The sequence below is a fragment of the Apostichopus japonicus genome, chromosome 11 (genome assembly GCF_037975245.1).
Source record: "Apostichopus japonicus isolate 1M-3 chromosome 11, ASM3797524v1, whole genome shotgun sequence".
NCBI classification, from domain to species: Eukaryota; Metazoa; Echinodermata; class Holothuroidea; order Aspidochirotida; family Stichopodidae; genus Apostichopus; species Apostichopus japonicus.
Window position 1 is genome coordinate 9161657 of NC_092571.1, and position 23938 is coordinate 9185594.

The following is a 23938-nucleotide window of genomic DNA, read 5'->3' on the forward strand; positions in this document are numbered from 1 at the left end:
GATCGGTACGGTACCAAACATTCGATTGTTCGGTATCGCACATTAGTTGATCGGTACCGCACATTCGATTGTTCGGTACCGCACATTCGATTGATCGGTACCGCACATTCGATTTATCGGTACCGCACATTCGGTTGATCGGTACCGCACATTCGATTGATCGGTATCGAACATTCGATTGATCGGTACCGCACATTCGATTGATCGGTACCGCACATTCGATATATCGGTACCGAACGATTGATCGGTACCGCACATTCGATTGATCGGTATCGCACATTCGATTAATCGGTACCGCACATATGATTGATCGGTACCGCACATTCGATTGATCGGTACCGCACATTCGATTGATCGGTACCGCACATTCGATATATTGGTACCGAACGATTGATCGGTACCGCAAATTCGATTGATCGGTATCGCACATTCGATTAATCGGTACCGCACATATGATTGATCGGTACCGCACATTCGATTGATCGGTACCGCACATTCGATTGATCGGTACCAAACATTCGATTGATCGGTACCGCACATTAGATTGATGTGTACCGCATATATGATTTATCGGTACCGCACATTCGATTGATCGGTACGGTACCGATCTTTCGATTGATCGGTACCGCACATTCGATTGATCGGTACCGCACATTCGATTGATCGGTACGGTACCGAACATTCGATTGTTCGGTACCGCACATTCGATTGATCGGTACCGCACATTCGATTGATCGGTAACGAACATTCGATTGATCGGTACCGAACATTCGATTGATCGGTAACGCACATTCGATTGATCGGTACCGAACATTCGATTGATCGGTAACGCACATTCGATTGATCGGTACCGCACATTCGATTGATCGGTACCGAACATTCGATTGATCGGTAACGCACATTCGATTGATCGGTACCGCACATTCGATTGATCGGTACCGCACATTCGATTGATCGGTAACTCACATTCGATTGATCGGTACCGAACATTCGATTGATCGGTACCGCACAATCGATTGATCGGTACCGAACATTCGATTGATCGGTACCGAACATTCGATTGATCAATACCGCACATTCGATTGATCGGTAACGAACATTCGATTCATCGGTACCGCACATTCGATTGTTCGGTACCGCACATTCGATTGATCGGTACCGCACATTCGATTGATCGGTACCGCACATTCGGTTGATCGGTACCGCACATTCGATTGTTCGGTACCACACCTTCGATTGTTCGGTACCGCACATTCGATTCATCGGTACCGCACATTCGATTCATCGGTACCGCACATTCGATTGATCGGTACCGCACATTCGATTGATCGGTACCGCACATTCGATTGTTCGGTACCGCACATTCGATTGTTCGGTACCGCACATTCGATTGATCGGTATCGAACATTCGATTGATCGGTACCGCACATTCGATTGATCGGTACCGAACATTCGATTGATCAATACGGCACATTCGATTGATCGGTACCGCACATTCGATTGATCGGTACCGAACATTCGATTGATCGGTACCGTACATTCGATTGATCGGTACCGCACATTCGATTGATCGGTACCGCACATTCGATTGATCGGTACCGAACATTCGATTGATCGGTACCGCACAATCGATTGATCGGTACCGAACCTTGATCGGTACCGAACATTCGATTGATCGGTACCGAACATTCGATTGATCAATACCGCACATTCGATTGATCGGTACCGCACATTCGATTGATCGGTACGGTACCGAACATTCGATGGATCGGTATCGCACATTAGTTGATCGGTACCGCACATTCGATTGTTCGGTACCGCACATTCGATTGATCGGTACCGCACATTCGGTTGATCGGTACCGCACATTCGATTGTTCGGTACCACACATTCGATTGTTCGGTACCGCACATTCGATTGATCGGTATCGAACATTCGATTGATCGGTACCGCATATTCGATTGATCGGTACCGCACATTCGATATATCGGTACCGAACGATTGATCGGTACCGCACATTCGATTGATCGGTACCGCACATTCGATTGATCGGTACCGCACATTCGATTGATCGGTACCGCACATTCGATTGTTCGGTACCGCACATTCGATTGTTCGGTACCGCACATTCGATTGATCGGTATCGAACATTCGATTGATCGGTACCGCACATTCGATTGTTCGGTACCGCACATTCGATTGTTCGGATCCGCACATTCGATTGATCGGTATCGAACATTCGATTGATCGGTACCGCACATTCGATTGATCGGTACCGCACATTCGATTGATCGGTACCGCACATTCGATTGATCGGTACCGAACATTCGATTGATCGGTACCGCACAATCGATTGATCGGTACCGAACATTCGATTGATCGGTACCGAACATTCCATTGATCGGTACCGAACATTCGATTGATCAATACCGCACATTCGATTGATCGGTAACGAACATTCGATTGATCGGTACCGCACATTCGATTGATCGGTAACGAACATTCGATTGATCGGTACCGCACATTCGATTGATCGGTACCGAACATTCGATTGATCAATACCGCACATTCGATTGATCGGTACCGCACATTCGATTGATCGGTACCGAACATTTGATTGATCGGTACCGCACATTCGATTGATCGGTACGGTACCAAACATTCGATTGTTCGGTATCGCACATTAGTTGATCGGTACCGCACATTCGATTGTTCGGTACCGCACATTCGATTGATCGGTACCGCACATTCGATTTATCGGTACCGCACATTCGGTTGATCGGTACCGCACATTCGATTGATCGGTATCGAACATTCGATTGATCGGTACCGCACATTCGATTGATCGGTACCGCACATTCGATATATCGGTACCGAACGATTGATCGGTACCGCACATTCGATTGATCGGTATCGCACATTCGATTAATCGGTACCGCACATATGATTGATCGGTACCGCACATTCGATTGATCGGTACCGCACATTCGATTGATCGGTACCGAACATTCGATTGATCGGTACCGCACATTAGATTGATGTGTACCGCATATATGATTTATCGGTACCGCACATTCGATTGATCGGTACGGTACCGAACATTCGATTGATCGGTACCGCACATTCGATTGATCGGTACCGCACATTCGATTGATCGGTACGGTACCGAACATTCGATTGTTCGGTACCGCACATTGGATTGATCGGTACCGCACATTCGATTGATCGGTACCGCACATTCGATTGTTCGGTACCGCACATTCGATTGTTCGGTACCGCACATTCGATTGATCGGTATCGAACATTCGATTGATCGGTACCGCACATGCGATTGATCGGTACCGCACATTCGATTGATCGGTACCGAACATTCGATTGATCGGTACCGCACATTCGATTGATCGGTATCGCACATTCGATTGATCAGTACCGCACATATGATTGATCGGTACCGCACATTCGATTGATCGGTACAACACATTCGATTGATCGGTACCGCACATTCGATTGATCGGTACCGAACATTCGATTGATCGGTAACGCACATTCGATTGATCGGTACCGAACATTCGATGGATCGGTAACGAACATTCGATTGATCGGTACCGAACATTCGATTGATCGGTACCGAACATTCGATTGATCGGTAACGCACATTCGATTGATCTTACCGATCATTCGATTGATCGGTACCGCACATTCGATTGATCGGTACCGCACATTCGATTGATCGGTACCGCACATTCGATTCATCGGTACGGTACCGAACATTCGATTGTTCGGTATCGCACATTCGATTGATCGGTACCGCACATTCGATTGTTCCGTCCCGCACATTCGATTCATCGGTATCGAACATTCGATTGATCGGTACCGCACATTCGATTGATCGGTACCGCACATTCGATATATCGGTACCGAACATTCGATTGATCGGTACCGCACATTCGATTGATCGGTACCGCACATTCGATTGATCGGTACCGCACATTCGATTGATCGGTACCGAACATTCGATTGATCGGTACCGCACAATCGATTGTTCGTTACCGAACATTCGATTGATCGGTACCGAACATTCGATTGATCGGTACCGAACATTCGATTGATCAATACCGCACATTCGATTGATCGGTAACGAACATTCGATTGATCGGTACCGCACATTCGATTGATCGGTAACGAACATTCGATTGATCGGTACCGCACATTCGATTGATCGGTACCGAACATTCGATTGATCAATACCGCACATTCGATTGATCGGTACCGCACATTCGATTGATCGGTACCGAATATTCGATTGATCGGTACCGCACATTCGATTGATCGGTACGGTACCAAACATTCGATTGTTCGGTATCGCACATTAGTTGATCGGTACCGCACATTCGATTGTTCGGTACCGCACATTCGATTGATCGGTAACGCACATTCGATTTATCGGTACCGCACATTCGGTTGATCGGTACCGCACATTCGATTGTTCGGTACCGCACATTCGATTGTTCGGTACCGGACATTCGATTGATCGGTATCGAACATTCGATTGATCGGTACCGCACATTCGATTGATCGGTACCGCACATTCGATTGATCGGTACCGCACATTCGATTCATCGGTACGGTACCGAACATTCGATTGTTCGGTATCGCACATTCGATTGATCGGTACCGCACATTCGATTCATCGGTACCGAACAATCGATTGATCGGTACCGCACATTCGATTGATCGGTACCGCACATATGATTGTTCGGTACCGCACATTCGATTGATCGGTACCGCACCGGACAAAGATGGCGCTGACTGATAGCGACACGATTACTCGAGCTCTTGTGTTTTTCTTGTTGTTTTATGTCTTTTCATCGTCTGTGTCGTCTACATTTGTGCAATATACTAGAGAGGAGTTGCTACGAATACGACAAGAGATCAATTCAGATTTCGGTAGTTTACAACTCAATGAGAGTCGATTTTCTGTGGATTGGTTCAACGAAGCCAAATGGAATGAGCCTAAGCCTAAGCGTAAGCGGGGTAGGAGAGGAGGTAAACTGGTTAAACTACGTCGTAGACAATATAATGCCCCAGTGCCCAGTCTTATTCTGGCTAATGTTCAGAGTCTTTACAACAAAACCGGTGAGTTATTTTCTAGAATTGCAAATTTTCGTGACTATAGCGATTGTAATGTGTTTTGCCTAACTGAAACATGGCTGACTTCAGATCATCCTGATTGTATACTACAACCACCGGGGTTTACGATCTATCGGCATGATCGTGATCGTCAGATTACGGGGAAGTCTCAGGGCGGTGGAGTTTGTTTCCTTATCAACAAGAAGTGGTGTACCGATGTAAGGGTAATTTCCCAAGGAACCACCCAGGACATGGAACATATTATGATTAAGTGTAGGCCGTTCTATCTTCCACGGGATTTTTCATCAGTGACTTTGACAGCAGTTTACATACATCCCCGTGCAGACACAAATTTAGCAGTGGAAAGCCTGCGTGAGATTATTTCTAATTGTGAGAATTCCGATCCTAATACCTTGTCTATTGTTGCAGGGGATTTTAATCGAGCTAATCTTAGGAGCTCAATGCCCGAATTCAAGCAATATGTGACTTGTCCTACTCGTGAAAATAAGACCCTAGATCACTGCTATTGTAAAGTGAAAAATGTGTACAAATCCATCTCGCGAGCTAGTATTGGAAACTCTGATCATTCCACGATACTTCTTATCCCTGTTTACAAACAAAGGTTTAAACAACAAAAGCCTGTGAAAAGGACTATTAAAGTATGGTCTCAAGAGACAACTGAAGAGCTGCAAGACTGTTTTGCTGACACGGATTGGAATCTGTTTAAAGAGGATAACGACCTGCATTCATTCACTGATACTGTGACTGCTTACATTAACTTCTGCCATGACGTCTGCATACCAACTAAGACTGTTACGCAATATCCAAACAACAAGCCGTGGTGTGACAAGGTGATCAAAGCCAAAATTAAGGCCAAGGATGAAGCGTATCGGACCAAAACCACCGATCCGGATCTTTACCACCGAGCTAAGTCTGACCTCCGGAAAGCCATTAAGAACGCTAAGAGAGCCCAGAAGGATCGCATTGAGCAAAAGTTTCAGACCGCTAACCCGAGAGAGGTATGGGCCAACATCGAGGCAATTACTCAATATAAAGGGGTAAAGAGGTCAGTAAACACTGATGATGCAGCATTGCCGGATAAGCTCAACGAGTTTTACGCACGGTTCGACAGAGGGAATAGTAACCAGCCGATCCCAGTGAACAACGGACATGCTACTGCGCCATTCAATATCGACGTAAATTCGGTAAAATATAAATTTAAGCGGCTAAATGAACGTAAAGCTGCTGGACCTGACGGTATCACCCCCAAGCTCCTAAAGATGTGTGCCGAGCAACTCGCTGAAGTTTATACGGACATTTTTAATTGGTCACTATGCTCATGTGAGGTTCCTAGGTCATTCAAAGACGCAATAATAGTTCCAGTTCCAAAGAAGGGAAACATATCATGTTTAAATGACTATCGCCCAGTTGCACTAACATCTGTACCAATGAAAACGTTCGAAGGCTTTATTTTAGCTTATCTTAAAACTCTTTTACCTGCTGATTTCGATCCATCCCAATTTGCATATCGCGCAAACAGATCAGTTGAAGATGCTATTTCCGTATGGTTACATGAAATCTTTGCCCATTTGGAAAAGAAATGTTCCTACGCCCGAGTACTTTTTATCGATTACAGTTCTGCCTTTAATACTATTATTCCTTCGCGGTTACATTTTAAATTATTAGAACACCTCAACTTCCCTGCGTCTATTTGTGATTGGATTTTAGATTTCCTTTTATGTCGCAGACAAACTGTAAGAGTAGGCAACATTCATTCAGCATCTATTGTTTTAAACACTGGTACTCCTCAGGGTTGTGTTTTATCACCGCTATTGTACTCTCTGTTAACGTACGATTGCAGAGCCGCCGATCAGAACTCACGAATCATCAAATTTGCAGACGACACTACAGTGACTGGTTTGATTATCAACGAAGATGAGAGTGGCTACCGTGACGAAGTGGATCTCTTGGCGAAATGGTGCACCGATAACAACCTGATTCTGAATGTGAACAAAACTAAGGAATTAATTGTGGACTTTAGACGAAACAAAAATACAAAGGACCCTATCATTATTAATGGATCTGTTGTGGAACAAGTAAATACATTTAAGTTGCTAGGCACGTTTATTATGGACAACTTATCATGGAACACAAATACTGATGAGATACTGAAAAAGGGACGACAGAGATTATTCTTTTTGCGAGCTCTAAAATCGTATGGTGTCAGTCAGAATATTTTAATTAACTTTTATCGTGCTATTATTGAAAGTATTTTAACTTTAAACATTTTAGTCTGGTTTAGTCGCGTAAGTAAGCATGATCTTAGGAAACTAGAATCTGTCATAAAAAACGCGGAGCGCCTCATTGGCACAGGCCTACCGTCCCTTCACTCACTCTACCAGGAGCGAACGTTAAAACGTGTTGGAAATATATTGATTGATGATTACCACCCAGCAACTGATTATTTCAAATTCCTGCCTTCAGGCAAAAGAATGCGTACTTTTAAAGGTTCTAAAAGATTTACTGACAGTTTTTATCCTTCTGCTGTGAAGATATTCAATACGCACCAAAACCGTTAAACATTTTTAAGCTTTGTAGACTTTATATTGGATTTGAGGGCATTTATATATTAAATTTGTACTCTTTTATATTTTGTGGTACATTTATATTTTGTTCATCTTAATATTTTATAGGAACGTTTTCATATCTTTGTGCAATATTATACGTCTCATTTGTTGTTTACAATTTTTAATGTTTTGAGCTCTTGTTATCAACCAATTTCCATTGTATTTTTATATGATTGGCTGAATAAATATCTATCTATCTATCTATCTATCTACATTCGATTGATCGGTACCGCACATTCGATTGATCGGTAACGAACATTCGATTGATCGGTACCGCACATTCGATTGATCGGTATCGAACATTCGATTGATCAATACCGCACATTCGATTGATCGGTACCGCACATTCGATTCATCGGTACCGAACAATCGATTGATCGGTACCGCACATTCGATTGATCGGTACCGAACATTCGATTGATCGGTAACGCACATTCGATTGATCGGTACCGCACATTCGATTGATCGGTACCGAACATTCGATTGATCGGTAACGCACATTCGATTGATCGGTACCGAACATTCGATTGATCGGTAACGCACATTCGATTGATCGGTACCGAACATTCGATTGATCGGTACCGAACATTCGATTGATCGGTACCGCACATTCGATTGATCGGTACCGATCATTCGATTCATCGGTACCGCACATTCGATTGATCGGTACCGCACATTCGATTGATCGGTACCGCACATTCGATTCATCGGTACGGTACCGAACATTCGATTGTTCGGTATCGCACATTCGATTGATCGTTACCGCACATTCGATTGATCGGTATCGAACATTCGATTGATCGGTACCGCACATTCGATTGATCGGTATCGCACATTCGATTGATCGGTACCGCACATATGATTGATCGGTACCGCACATTCGATTGATCGGTACAACACATTCGATTGATCGGTACCGCACATTCGATTGATCGGTACCGAACATTCGATTGATCGGTAACGCACATTCGATTGATCGGTACCGCACATTCGACTGATCGGTACCGAACATTCGATTGATCGGTAACGCACATTCGATTGATCGGTACCGAACATTCGATTGATCGGTAACGCACATTCGATTGATCGGTACCGAACATTCGATTGATCGGTACCGAACATTCGATTGATCGGTAACGCACATTCGATTGATCGGTACCGATCATTCGATTGATCGGTACCGCACATTCGATTGATCGGTACCGCACATTCGATTGATCGGTATCGCATATTCGATTCATCGGTGTGGTACCGAACATTCGATTGTTCGGTATCGCACATTCGATTGATCGGTACCGAACATTCGATTGATCGGTACCGCACATATGATTGTTCGGTACCGCACATTCGATTGATCGGTACCGCACATTCGATTGATCGGTACCGCACATTCGATTGATCGGTAACGAACATTCGATTGATCGGTACCGCACATTCGATTGATCGGTATCGAACATTCGATTGATCAATACCGCACATTCGATTGATCCGTACCGCACATTCGATTCATCGGTACCGAACAATCGATTGATCGGTACCGCACATTGGATTTATCGGTACCGCACATTCGATTGTTCGGTACCGCACATTCGATTAATCGGTACCGTACATTCGATTGATCGGTACCGAACATTCGATTGATCAATACCGCACATTCGATTGATCGGTACCGCACATTCGATTGATCGGTACCGCACATTCGATTGTTCGGTACCGCACATTCGATTTTTCGGTACCGCACATTCGATTGATCGGTATCGAACATTCGATTGATCGGTACCGCACATTCGATTGATCGGTATCGCACATTCGATTGATCGGTACCGCACATATGATTGATCGGTACCGCACATTCGATTGATCGGTACAACACATTCGATTAATCGGTACCGCACATTCGATTGATCGGTACCGAACATTCGATTGATCGGTAACGCACATTCGATTGATCGGTACCGCACATTCGATTGATCGGTACCGAACATTCGATTGATCGGTAACGCACATTCGATTGATCGGTACCGAACATTCGATTGATCGGTACCGAACATTTGATTGATCGGTAACGCACATTCGATTGATCGGTACCGATCATTCGATTGATCGGTACCGCACATTCGATTGATCGGTACCGATCATTCGATTGATCGGTACCGCACATTCGATTCATCGGTACGGTACCGAACATTCGATTGTTCGGTACCGCACATTCGATTGATCGGTACCGCACATTCGATTGATCGGTACCGCACATTCGAATGATCGGTACCGCACATTCGATTCATCGGTACCGCACATTCGATTGATCGGTACCGCACATTCGATTGTTCGGTACCGCACATTCGATTGTTCGGTACCGCACATTCGATTGATCGGTATCGAACATTCGATTGATCGGTACCGCACATTCGATTGATCGGTACCGCACATTCGATATATCGGTACCGAACAGTCGATTGATCGGTACCGCACATTCGATTGATCGGTAACGAACATTCGATTGATCGGTACCGCACATTCGATTGATCGGTATCGAACATTCGATTGATCAATACCGCACATTCGATTGATCGGTACCGCACATTCGATTCATCGGTACCGAACAATCGATTGATCGGTACCGACATTCGATTGATCGGTACCGCACATTCGATTGTTCGGTACCGCACATTCGATTAATCGGTACCGCACATTCGATTGATCGGTACCGAACATTCGATTGTTCGGTACCGCACATTCGATTGATCGGTACCGCACATTCGATTGATCGGTACCGCACATTCGATTGTTCGGTACCGCACATTCGATTGTTCGGTACCGCACATTCGATTGATCGGTATCGACCATTCGTTTGATCGGTACCGCACATTCGATTGATCGGTACCGCACATTCGATATATCCTTACCGAACATTCGATTGATCGGTACCGCACATTAGATTGATCGGTACAACACATTCGATTAATCGGTACCGCACATATGATTGATCGGTACCGCACATTCGATTGATCGGTATCGAACATTCGATTGATCGGTACCGCACATTCGATTGATCGGTACCGCACATTCGATATATCGGTACCGAACATTCGATTGATCGGTACCGCACATTCGATTGATCGGTAACGAACATTCGATTGATCGGTACCGCACATTCGATTGATCGGTATCGAACATTCGATTGATCAATACCGCACATTCGATTGATCGGTACCGCACATTCGATTCATCGGTACCGAACAATCGATTGATCGGTACCGCACATTCGATTGATCGGTACCGCACATTCGATTGTTCGGTACCGCACATTCGATTAATCGGTACCGCACATTCGATTGATCGGTACCGAACATTCGATTGATCAATACCGCACATTCGATTGATCGGTACCGCACATTCGATTGATCGGTACCGCACATTCGATTGTTCGGTACCGAACATTCGATTGTTCGGTACCGCACATTCGATTGATCGGTATCGACCATTCGTTTGATCGGTACCGCACATTCGATTGATCGGTACCGCACATTCGATATATCGGTACCGAACATTCGATTGATCGGTACCGCACATTAGATTGATCGGTATCGCACATTCGATTAATCGGTACCGCACATATGATTGATCGGTACCGAACATTCGATTGATCGGTATCGCACATTCGATTCATCGGTACCGAACATTCGATTGATCGGTACCGCACATTCGATATATCGGTACCGAACATTCGATTGATCGGTACCGCACATTAGATTGATCGGTATCGCACATTCGATTAATCGGTACCGCACATATGATTGATCGGTACCGCACATTCGATTGATCGGTATCGAACATTCGATTGATCGGTACCGCACATTCGATTGATCGGTACCGCACATTCGATATATCGGTACCGAACATTCGATTGATCGGTACCGCACATTCGATTGATCGGTAACGAACATTCGATTGATCGGTACCGCACATTCGATTGATCGGTATCGAACATTCGATTGATCAATACCGCACATTCGATTGATCGGTACCGCACATTCGATTCATCGGTACCGAACAATCGATTGATCGGTACCGCACATTCGATTGATCGGTACCGCACATTCGATTGTTCGGTACCGCACATTCGATTAATCGGTACCGCACATTCGATTGATCGGTACCGAACATTCGATTGATCAATACCGCACATTCGATTGATCGGTACCGCACATTCGATTGATCGGTACCGCACATTCGATTGTTCGGTACCGAACATTCGATTGTTCGGTACCGCACATTCGATTGATCGGTATCGACCATTCGTTTGATCGGTACCGCACATTCGATTGATCGGTACCGCACATTCGATATATCGGTACCGAACATTCGATTGATCGGTACCGCACATTAGATTGATCGGTATCGCACATTCGATTAATCGGTACCGCACATATGATTGATCGGTACCGAACATTCGATTGATCGGTATCGAACATTCGATTGATCGGTACCGCACATTCGATTGATCGGTACCGCACATATGATTGATCGGTACCGAACATTCGATTGATCGGTAACGCACATTCGATTGATCGGTACCGCACATTCGATTGATCGGTACCGCACATTCGATTGATCGGTACCGCACATTCGATTGATCGGTACCGAACATTCGATTGATCGGTACCGCACATTCGATTGATCGGTACCGCACATTCGATTGATCGGTACGGTACCGAACATTCGATTGATCGGTAACGCACATTCGATTGATCGGTACCGAACATTCGATTGATCGGTAACGCACATTCGATTGATCGGTACCGAACATTCGATGGATCGGTAACGAACATTCGATTGATCGGTACCGAACATTCGATTGATCGGTACCGAACATTCGATTGATCGGTAACGCACATTCGATTGATCGGTACCGATCATTCGATTGATCGGTACCGCACATTCGATTGATCGGTACCGCACATTTGATTGATCGGTACCGCACATTCGATTCATCGGTACGGTACCGAACATTCGATTGTTCGGTATCGCACATTCGATTGATCGGTACCGCACATTCGATTGATCGGTACCGCACATTCGATTCATCGGTACCGAACAATCGATTGATCGGTACCGCACATTCGATTGATCGGTACCGCACATATGATTGTTCGGTACCGCACATTCGATTGATCGGTACCGCACATTCGATTGATCGGTACCGCACATTCGATTGATCGGTACCGCACATTCGATTGATCGGTAACGAACATTCGATTGATCGGTACCGCACATTCGATTGATCGGTATCGAACATTCGATTGATCAATACCGCACATTCGATTGATCGGTACCGCACATTCGATTCATCGGTACCGAACAATCGATTGATCGGTACCGCACATTCGATTGATCGGTACCGAACATTCGATTGATCGGTAACGCACATTCGATTGATCGGTACCGAACATTCGATTGATCGGTACCGCACATTCGATTGTTCGGTACCGCACATTCGATTGTTCGGTACCGCACATTCGATTGATCGGTATCGAACATTCGATTGATCGGTACCGCACATTCGATTGATCGGTATTGCACATTCGATTGATCGGTACCGCACATATGATTGATCGGTACCGCACATTCGATTGATCGGTACAACACATTCGATTGATCGGTACCGAACATTCGATTGATCGGTAACGCACATTCGATTGATCGGTACCGCACATTCGATTGATCGGTACCGAACATTCGATGATCGGTAACGCACATTCGATTGATCGGTACCGAACATTCGATTGATCGGTAACGCACATTCGATTGATCGGTACCGAACATTCGAATGATCGGTACCGAACATTCGATTGATCGGTACCGCACATTCGATTGATCGGTACCGATCATTCGATTGATCGGTACCGCACATTCGATTGATCGGTACCGCACATTCGATTGATCGGTACCGCACATTCGATTGATCGGTACCGCACATTCGATGCATCGGTACGGTACCGAACATTCGATTGTTCGGTATCGCACATTCGATTGATCAATACCGCACATTCGATTGATCGGTACCGCACATTCGATTGATCGGTACCGAACATTCGATTGATCGGTAACGCACATTCGATTGATCGGTACCGCACATTCGATTGATCGGTACCGAACATTCGATTGATCGGTAACGCACATTCGATTGATCGGTACCGAACATTCGATTGATCGGTAACGCACATTCGATTGATCGGTACCGAACATTCGATTGATCGGTACCGAACATTCGATTGATCGGTAACGCACATTCGATTGATCGGTACCGATCATTCGATTGATCGGTACCGCACATTCGATTGATCGGTACCGAACATTCGATTGATCGGTATCGCATATTCGATTCATCGGTGTGGTACCGAACATTCGATTGTTCGGTATCGCACATTCGATTGATCGGTACCGCACATTCGATTGATCGGTACCGCACATTCGATTCATCGGTACCGAACATTCGATTGATCGGTACCGCATATATGATTGTTCGGTACCGCACATTCGATTGATCGGTACCGCACATTCGATTGATCGGTACCGCACATTCGATTGATTGGTAACGAACATTCGATTGATCGCTACCGCACATTCGATTGATCGGTATCGAACATTCGATTGATCAATACCGCACATTCGATTGATCCGTACCGCACATTCGATTGATCGGTACCGAACAATCGATTGATCGGTACCGCACATTGGATTTATCGGTACCGCACATTCGATTGTTCGGTACCGCACATTCGATTAATCGGTACCGCACATTCGATTGATCGGTACCGAACATTCGATTGATCAATACCGCACATTCGATTGATCGGTACCGCACATTCGATTGATCGGTACCGCACATTCGATTGTTCGGTACCGCACATTCGATTGTTCGGTACCGCACATTCGATTGATCGGTATCGAACATTCGATTGATCGGTACCGCACATTCGATTAATCGGTATCGCACATTCGATTGATCGGTACCGCACATATGATTGATCGGTACCGCACATTCGATTGATCGGTACCGATCATTCGATTAATCGGTACCGCACATTCGATTGATCGGTACCGAACATTCGATTGATCGGTAACGCACATTCGATTGATCGGTACCGCACATTCGATTGATCGGTACCGAACATTCGATTGATCGGTACCGCACATTCGATTGTTCGGTACCGCACATTCGATTGTTCGGATCCGCACATTCGATTGATCGGTATCGAACATTCGATTGATCGGTACCGCACATTCGATTGATCGGTACCGCACATTCGATTGATCGGTACCGCACATTCGATTGTTCGGTACCGCACATTCGATTGTTCGGTACCGCACATTCGATTGATCGGTATCGAACATTCGATTGATCGGTACCGCACATTCGATTGTTCGGTACCGCACATTCGATTGTTCGGATCCGCACATTCGATTGATCGGTATCGAACATTCGATTGATCGGTACCGCACATTCGATTGATCGGTACCGCACATTCGATTGATCGGTACCGCACATTCGATTGATCGGTACCGAACATTCGATTGATCGGTACCGCACAATCGATTGATCGGTACCGAACATTCGATTGATCGGTACCGAACATTCCATTGATCGGTACCGAACATTCGATTGATCAATACCGCACATTCGATTGATCGGTAACGAACATTCGATTGATCGGTACCGCACATTCGATTGATCGGTAACGAACATTCGATTGATCGGTACCGCACATTCGATTGATCGGTACCGAACATTCGATTGATCAATACCGCACATTCGATTGATCGGTACCGCACATTCGATTGATCGGTACCGAACATTTGATTGATCGGTACCGCACATTCGATTGATCGGTACGGTACCAAACATTCGATTGTTCGGTATCGCACATTAGTTGATCGGTACCGCACATTCGATTGTTCGGTACCGCACATTCGATTGATCGGTACCGCACATTCGATTTATCGGTACCGCACATTCGGTTGATCGGTACCGCACATTCGATTGATCGGTATCGAACATTCGATTGATCGGTACCGCACATTCGATTGATCGGTACCGCACATTCGATATATCGGTACCGAACGATTGATCGGTACCGCACATTCGATTGATCGGTATCGCACATTCGATTAATCGGTACCGCACATATGATTGATCGGTACCGCACATTCGATTGATCGGTACCGCACATTCGATTGATCGGTACCGAACATTCGATTGATCGGTACCGCACATTAGATTGATGTGTACCGCATATATGATTTATCGGTACCGCACATTCGATTGATCGGTACGGTACCGAACATTCGATTGATCGGTACCGCACATTCGATTGATCGGTACCGCACATTCGATTGATCGGTACGGTACCGAACATTCGATTGTTCGGTACCGCACATTGGATTGATCGGTACCGCACATTCGATTGATCGGTACCGCACATTCGATTGTTCGGTACCGCACATTCGATTGTTCGGTACCGCACATTCGATTGATCGGTATCGAACATTCGATTGATCGGTACCGCACATGCGATTGATCGGTACCGCACATTCGATTGATCGGTACCGAACATTCGATTGATCGGTACCGCACATTCGATTGATCGGTATCGCACATTCGATTGATCAGTACCGCACATATGATTGATCGGTACCGCACATTCGATTGATCGGTACAACACATTCGATTGATCGGTACCGCACATTCGATTGATCGGTACCGAACATTCGATTGATCGGTAACGCACATTCGATTGATCGGTACCGAACATTCGATGGATCGGTAACGAACATTCGATTGATCGGTACCGAACATTCGATTGATCGGTACCGAACATTCGATTGATCGGTAACGCACATTCGATTGATCTTACCGATCATTCGATTGATCGGTACCGCACATTCGATTGATCGGTACCGCACATTCGATTGATCGGTACCGCACATTCGATTCATCGGTACGGTACCGAACATTCGATTGTTCGGTATCGCACATTCGATTGATCGGTACCGCACATTCGATTGTTCCGTCCCGCACATTCGATTCATCGGTATCGAACATTCGATTGATCGGTACCGCACATTCGATTGATCGGTACCGCACATTCGATATATCGGTACCGAACATTCGATTGATCGGTACCGCACATTCGATTGATCGGTACCGCACATTCGATTGATCGGTACCGCACATTCGATTGATCGGTACCGAACATTCGATTGATCGGTACCGCACAATCGATTGTTCGTTACCGAACATTCGATTGATCGGTACCGAACATTCGATTGATCGGTACCGAACATTCGATTGATCAATACCGCACATTCGATTGATCGGTAACGAACATTCGATTGATCGGTACCGCACATTCGATTGATCGGTAACGAACATTCGATTGATCGGTACCGCACATTCGATTGATCGGTACCGAACATTCGATTGATCAATACCGCACATTCGATTGATCGGTACCGCACATTCGATTGATCGGTACCGAATATTCGATTGATCGGTACCGCACATTCGATTGATCGGTACGGTACCAAACATTCGATTGTTCGGTATCGCACATTAGTTGATCGGTACCGCACATTCGATTGTTCGGTACCGCACATTCGATTGATCGGTAACGCACATTCGATTTATCGGTACCGCACATTCGGTTGATCGGTACCGCACATTCGATTGTTCGGTACCGCACATTCGATTGTTCGGTACCGGACATTCGATTGATCGGTATCGAACATTCGATTGATCGGTACCGCACATTCGATTGATCGGTACCGCACATTCGATTGATCGGTACCGCACATTCGATTCATCGGTACGGTACCGAACATTCGATTGTTCGGTATCGCACATTCGATTGATCGGTACCGCACATTCGATTCATCGGTACCGAACAATCGATTGATCGGTACCGCACATTCGATTGATCGGTACCGCACATATGATTGTTCGGTACCGCACATTCGATTGATCGGTACCGCACCGGACAAAGATGGCGCTGACTGATAGCGACACGATTACTCGAGCTCTTGTGTTTTTCTTGTTGTTTTATGTCTTTTCATCGTCTGTGTCGTCTACATTTGTGCAATATACTAGAGAGGAGTTGCTACGAATACGACAAGAGATCAATTCAGATTTCGGTAGTTTACAACTCAATGAGAGTCGATTTTCTGTGGATTGGTTCAACGAAGCCAAATGGAATGAGCCTAAGCCTAAGCGTAAGCGGGGTAGGAGAGGAGGTAAACTGGTTAAACTACGTCGTAGACAATATAATGCCCCAGTGCCCAGTCTTATTCTGGCTAATGTTCAGAGTCTTTACAACAAAACCGGTGAGTTATTTTCTAGAATTGCAAATTTTCGTGACTATAGCGATTGTAATGTGTTTTGCCTAACTGAAACATGGCTGACTTCAGATCATCCTGATTGTATACTACAACCACCGGGGTTTACGATCTATCGGCATGATCGTGATCGTCAGATTACGGGGAAGTCTCAGGGCGGTGGAGTTTGTTTCCTTATCAACAAGAAGTGGTGTACCGATGTAAGGGTAATTTCCCAAGGAACCACCCAGGACATGGAACATATTATGATTAAGTGTAGGCCGTTCTATCTTCCACGGGATTTTTCATCAGTGACTTTGACAGCAGTTTACATACATCCCCGTGCAGACACAAATTTAGCAGTGGAAAGCCTGCGTGAGATTATTTCTAATTGTGAGAATTCCGATCCTAATACCTTGTCTATTGTTGCAGGGGATTTTAATCGAGCTAATCTTAGGAGCTCAATGCCCGAATTCAAGCAATATGTGACTTGTCCTACTCGTGAAAATAAGACCCTAGATCACTGCTATTGTAAAGTGAAAAATGTGTACAAATCCATCTCGCGAGCTAGTATTGGAAACTCTGATCATTCCACGATACTTCTTATCCCTGTTTACAAACAAAGGTTTAAACAACAAAAGCCTGTGAAAAGGACTATTAAAGTATGGTCTCAAGAGACAACTGAAGAGCTGCAAGACTGTTTTGCTGACACGGATTGGAATCTGTTTAAAGAGGATAACGACCTGCATTCATTCACTGATACTGTGACTGCTTACATTAACTTCTGCCATGACGTCTGCATACCAACTAAGACTGTTACGCAATATCCAAACAACAAGCCGTGGTGTGACAAGGTGATCAAAGCCAAAATTAAGGCCAAGGATGAAGCGTATCGGACCAAAACCACCGATCCGGATCTTTACCACCGAGCTAAGTCTGACCTCCGGAAAGCCATTAAGAACGCTAAGAGAGCCCAGAAGGATCGCATTGAGCAAAAGTTTCAGACCGCTAACCCGAGAGAGGTATGGGCCAACATCGAGGCAATTACTCAATATAAAGGGGTAAAGAGGTCAGTAAACACTGATGATGCAGCATTGCCGGATAAGCTCAACGAGTTTTACGCACGGTTCGACAGAGGGAATAGTAACCAGCCGATCCCAGTGAACAACGGACATGCTACTGCGCCATTCAATATCGACGTAAATTCGGTAAAATATAAATTTAAGCGGCTAAATGAACGTAAAGCTGCTGGACCTGACGGTATCACCCCCAAGCTCCTAAAGATGTGTGCCGAGCAACTCGCTGAAGTTTATACGGACATTTTTAATTGGTCACTATGCTCATGTGAGGTTCCTAGGTCATTCAAAGACGCAATAATAGTTCCAGTTCCAAAGAAGGGAAACATATCATGTTTAAATGACTATCGCCCAGTTGCACTAACATCTGTACCAATGAAAACGTTCGAAGGCTTTATTTTAGCTTATCTTAAAACTCTTTTACCTGCTGATTTCGATCCATCCCAATTTGCATATCGCGCAAACAGATCAGTTGAAGATGCTATTTCCGTATGGTTACATGAAATCTTTGCCCATTTGGAAAAGAAATGTTCCTACGCCCGAGTACTTTTTATCGATTACAGTTCTGCCTTTAATACTATTATTCCTTCGCGGTTACATTTTAAATTATTAGAACACCTCAACTTCCCTGCGTCTATTTGTGATTGGATTTTAGATTTCCTTTTATGTCGCAGACAAACTGTAAGAGTAGGCAACATTCATTCAGCATCTATTGTTTTAAACACTGGTACTCCTCAGGGTTGTGTTTTATCACCGCTATTGTACTCTCTGTTAACGTACGATTGCAGAGCCGCCGATCAGAACTCACGAATCATCAAATTTGCAGACGACACTACAGTGACTGGTTTGATTATCAACGAAGATGAGAGTGGCTACCGTGACGAAGTGGATCTCTTGGCGAAATGGTGCACCGATAACAACCTGATTCTGAATGTGAACAAAACTAAGGAATTAATTGTGGACTTTAGACGAAACAAAAATACAAAGGACCCTATCATTATTAATGGATCTGTTGTGGAACAAGTAAATACATTTAAGTTGCTAGGCACGTTTATTATGGACAACTTATCATGGAACACAAATACTGATGAGATACTGAAAAAGGGACGACAGAGATTATTCTTTTTGCGAGCTCTAAAATCGTATGGTGTCAGTCAGAATATTTTAATTAACTTTTATCGTGCTATTATTGAAAGTATTTTAACTTTAAACATTTTAGTCTGGTTTAGTCGCGTAAGTAAGCATGATCTTAGGAAACTAGAATCTGTCATAAAAAACGCGGAGCGCCTCATTGGCACAGGCCTACCGTCCCTTCACTCACTCTACCAGGAGCGAACGTTAAAACGTGTTGGAAATATATTGATTGATGATTACCACCCAGCAACTGATTATTTCAAATTCCTGCCTTCAGGCAAAAGAATGCGTACTTTTAAAGGTTCTAAAAGATTTACTGACAGTTTTTATCCTTCTGCTGTGAAGATATTCAATACGCACCAAAACCGTTAAACATTTTTAAGCTTTGTAGACTTTATATTGGATTTGAGGGCATTTATATATTAAATTTGTACTCTTTTATATTTTGTGGTACATTTATATTTTGTTCATCTTAATATTTTATAGGAACGTTTTCATATCTTTGTGCAATATTATACGTCTCATTTGTTGTTTACAATTTTTAATGTTTTGAGCTCTTGTTATCAACCAATTTCCATTGTATTTTTATATGATTGGCTGAATAAATATCTATCTATCTATCTATCTATCTACATTCGATTGATCGGTACCGCACATTCGATTGATCGGTAACGAACATTCGATTGATCGGTACCGCACATTCGATTGATCGGTATCGAACATTCGATTGATCAATACCGCACATTCGATTGATCGGTACCGCACATTCGATTCATCGGTACCGAACAATCGATTGATCGGTACCGCACATTCGATTGATCGGTACCGAACATTCGATTGATCGGTAACGCACATTCGATTGATCGGTACCGCACATTCGATTGATCGGTACCGAACATTCGATTGATCGGTAACGCACATTCGATTGATCGGTACCGAACATTCGATTGATCGGTAACGCACATTCGATTGATCGGTACCGAACATTCGATTGATCGGTACCGAACATTCGATTGATCGGTACCGCACATTCGATTGATCGGTACCGATCATTCGATTCATCGGTACCGCACATTCGATTGATCGGTACCGCACATTCGATTGATCGGTACCGCACATTCGATTCATCGGTACGGTACCGAACATTCGATTGTTCGGTATCGCACATTCGATTGATCGTTACCGCACATTCGATTGATCGGTATCGAACATTCGATTGATCGGTACCGCACATTCGATTGATCGGTATCGCACATTCGATTGATCGGTACCGCACATATGATTGATCGGTACCGCACATTCGATTGATCGGTACAACACATTCGATTGATCGGTACCGCACATTCGATTGATCGGTACCGAACATTCGATTGATCGGTAACGCACATTCGATTGATCGGTACCGCACATTCGACTGATCGGTACCGAACATTCGATTGATCGGTAACGCACATTCGATTGATCGGTACCGAACATTCGATTGATCGGTAACGCACATTCGATTGATCGGTACCGAACATTCGATTGATCGGTACCGAACATTCGATTGATCGGTAACGCACATTCGATTGATCGGTACCGATCATTCGATTGATCGGTACCGCACATTCGATTGATCGGTACCGCACATTCGATTGATCGGTATCGCATATTCGATTCATCGGTGTGGTACCGAACATTCGATTGTTCGGTATCGCACATTCGATTGATCGGTACCGAACATTCGATTGATCGGTACCGCACATATGATTGTTCGGTACCGCACATTCGATTGATCGGTACCGCACATTCGATTGATCGGTACCGCACATTCGATTGATCGGTAACGAACATTCGATTGATCGGTACCGCACATTCGATTGATCGGTATCGAACATTCGATTGATCAATACCGCACATTCGATTGATCCGTACCGCACATTCGATTCATCGGTACCGAACAATCGATTGATCGGTACCGCACATTGGATTTATCGGTACCGCACATTCGATTGTTCGGTACCGCACATTCGATTAATCGGTACCGTACATTCGATTGATCGGTACCGAACATTCGATTGATCAATACCGCACATTCGATTGATCGGTACCGCACATTCGATTGATCGGTACCGCACATTCGATTGTTCGGTACCGCACATTCGATTTTTCGGTACCGCACATTCGATTGATCGGTATCGAACATTCGATTGATCGGTACCGCACATTCGATTGATCGGTATCGCACATTCGATTGATCGGTACCGCACATATGATTGATCGGTACCGCACATTCGATTGATCGGTACAACACATTCGATTAATCGGTACCGCACATTCGATTGATCGGTACCGAACATTCGATTGATCGGTAACGCACATTCGATTGATCGGTACCGCACATTCGATTGATCGGTACCGAACATTCGATTGATCGGTAACGCACATTCGATTGATCGGTACCGAACATTCGATTGATCGGTACCGAACATTTGATTGATCGGTAACGCACATTCGATTGATCGGTACCGATCATTCGATTGATCGGTACCGCACATTCGATTGATCGGTACCGATCATTCGATTGATCGGTACCGCACATTCGATTCATCGGTACGGTACCGAACATTCGATTGTTCGGTACCGCACATTCGATTGATCGGTACCGCACATTCGATTGATCGGTACCGCACATTCGAATGATCGGTACCGCACATTCGATTCATCGGTACCGCACATTCGATTGATCGGTACCGCACATTCGATTGTTCGGTACCGCACATTCGATTGTTCGGTACCGCACATTCGATTGATCGGTATCGAACATTCGATTGATCGGTACCGCACATTCGATTGATCGGTACCGCACATTCGATATATCGGTACCGAACAGTCGATTGATCGGTACCGCACATTCGATTGATCGGTAACGAACATTCGATTGATCGGTACCGCACATTCGATTGATCGGTATCGAACATTCGATTGATCAATACCGCACATTCGATTGATCGGTACCGCACATTCGATTCATCGGTACCGAACAATCGATTGATCGGTACCGACATTCGATTGATCGGTACCGCACATTCGATTGTTCGGTACCGCACATTCGATTAATCGGTACCGCACATTCGATTGATCGGTACCGAACATTCGATTGTTCGGTACCGCACATTCGATTGATCGGTACCGCACATTCGATTGATCGGTACCGCACATTCGATTGTTCGGTACCGCACATTCGATTGTTCGGTACCGCACATTCGATTGATCGGTATCGACCATTCGTTTGATCGGTACCGCACATTCGATTGATCGGTACCGCACATTCGATATATCCTTACCGAACATTCGATTGATCGGTACCGCACATTAGATTGATCGGTACAACACATTCGATTAATCGGTACCGCACATATGATTGATCGGTACCGCACATTCGATTGATCGGTATCGAACATTCGATTGATCGGTACCGCACATTCGATTGATCGGTACCGCACATTCGATATATCGGTACCGAACATTCGATTGATCGGTACCGCACATTCGATTGATCGGTAACGAACATTCGATTGATCGGTACCGCACATTCGATTGATCGGTATCGAACAT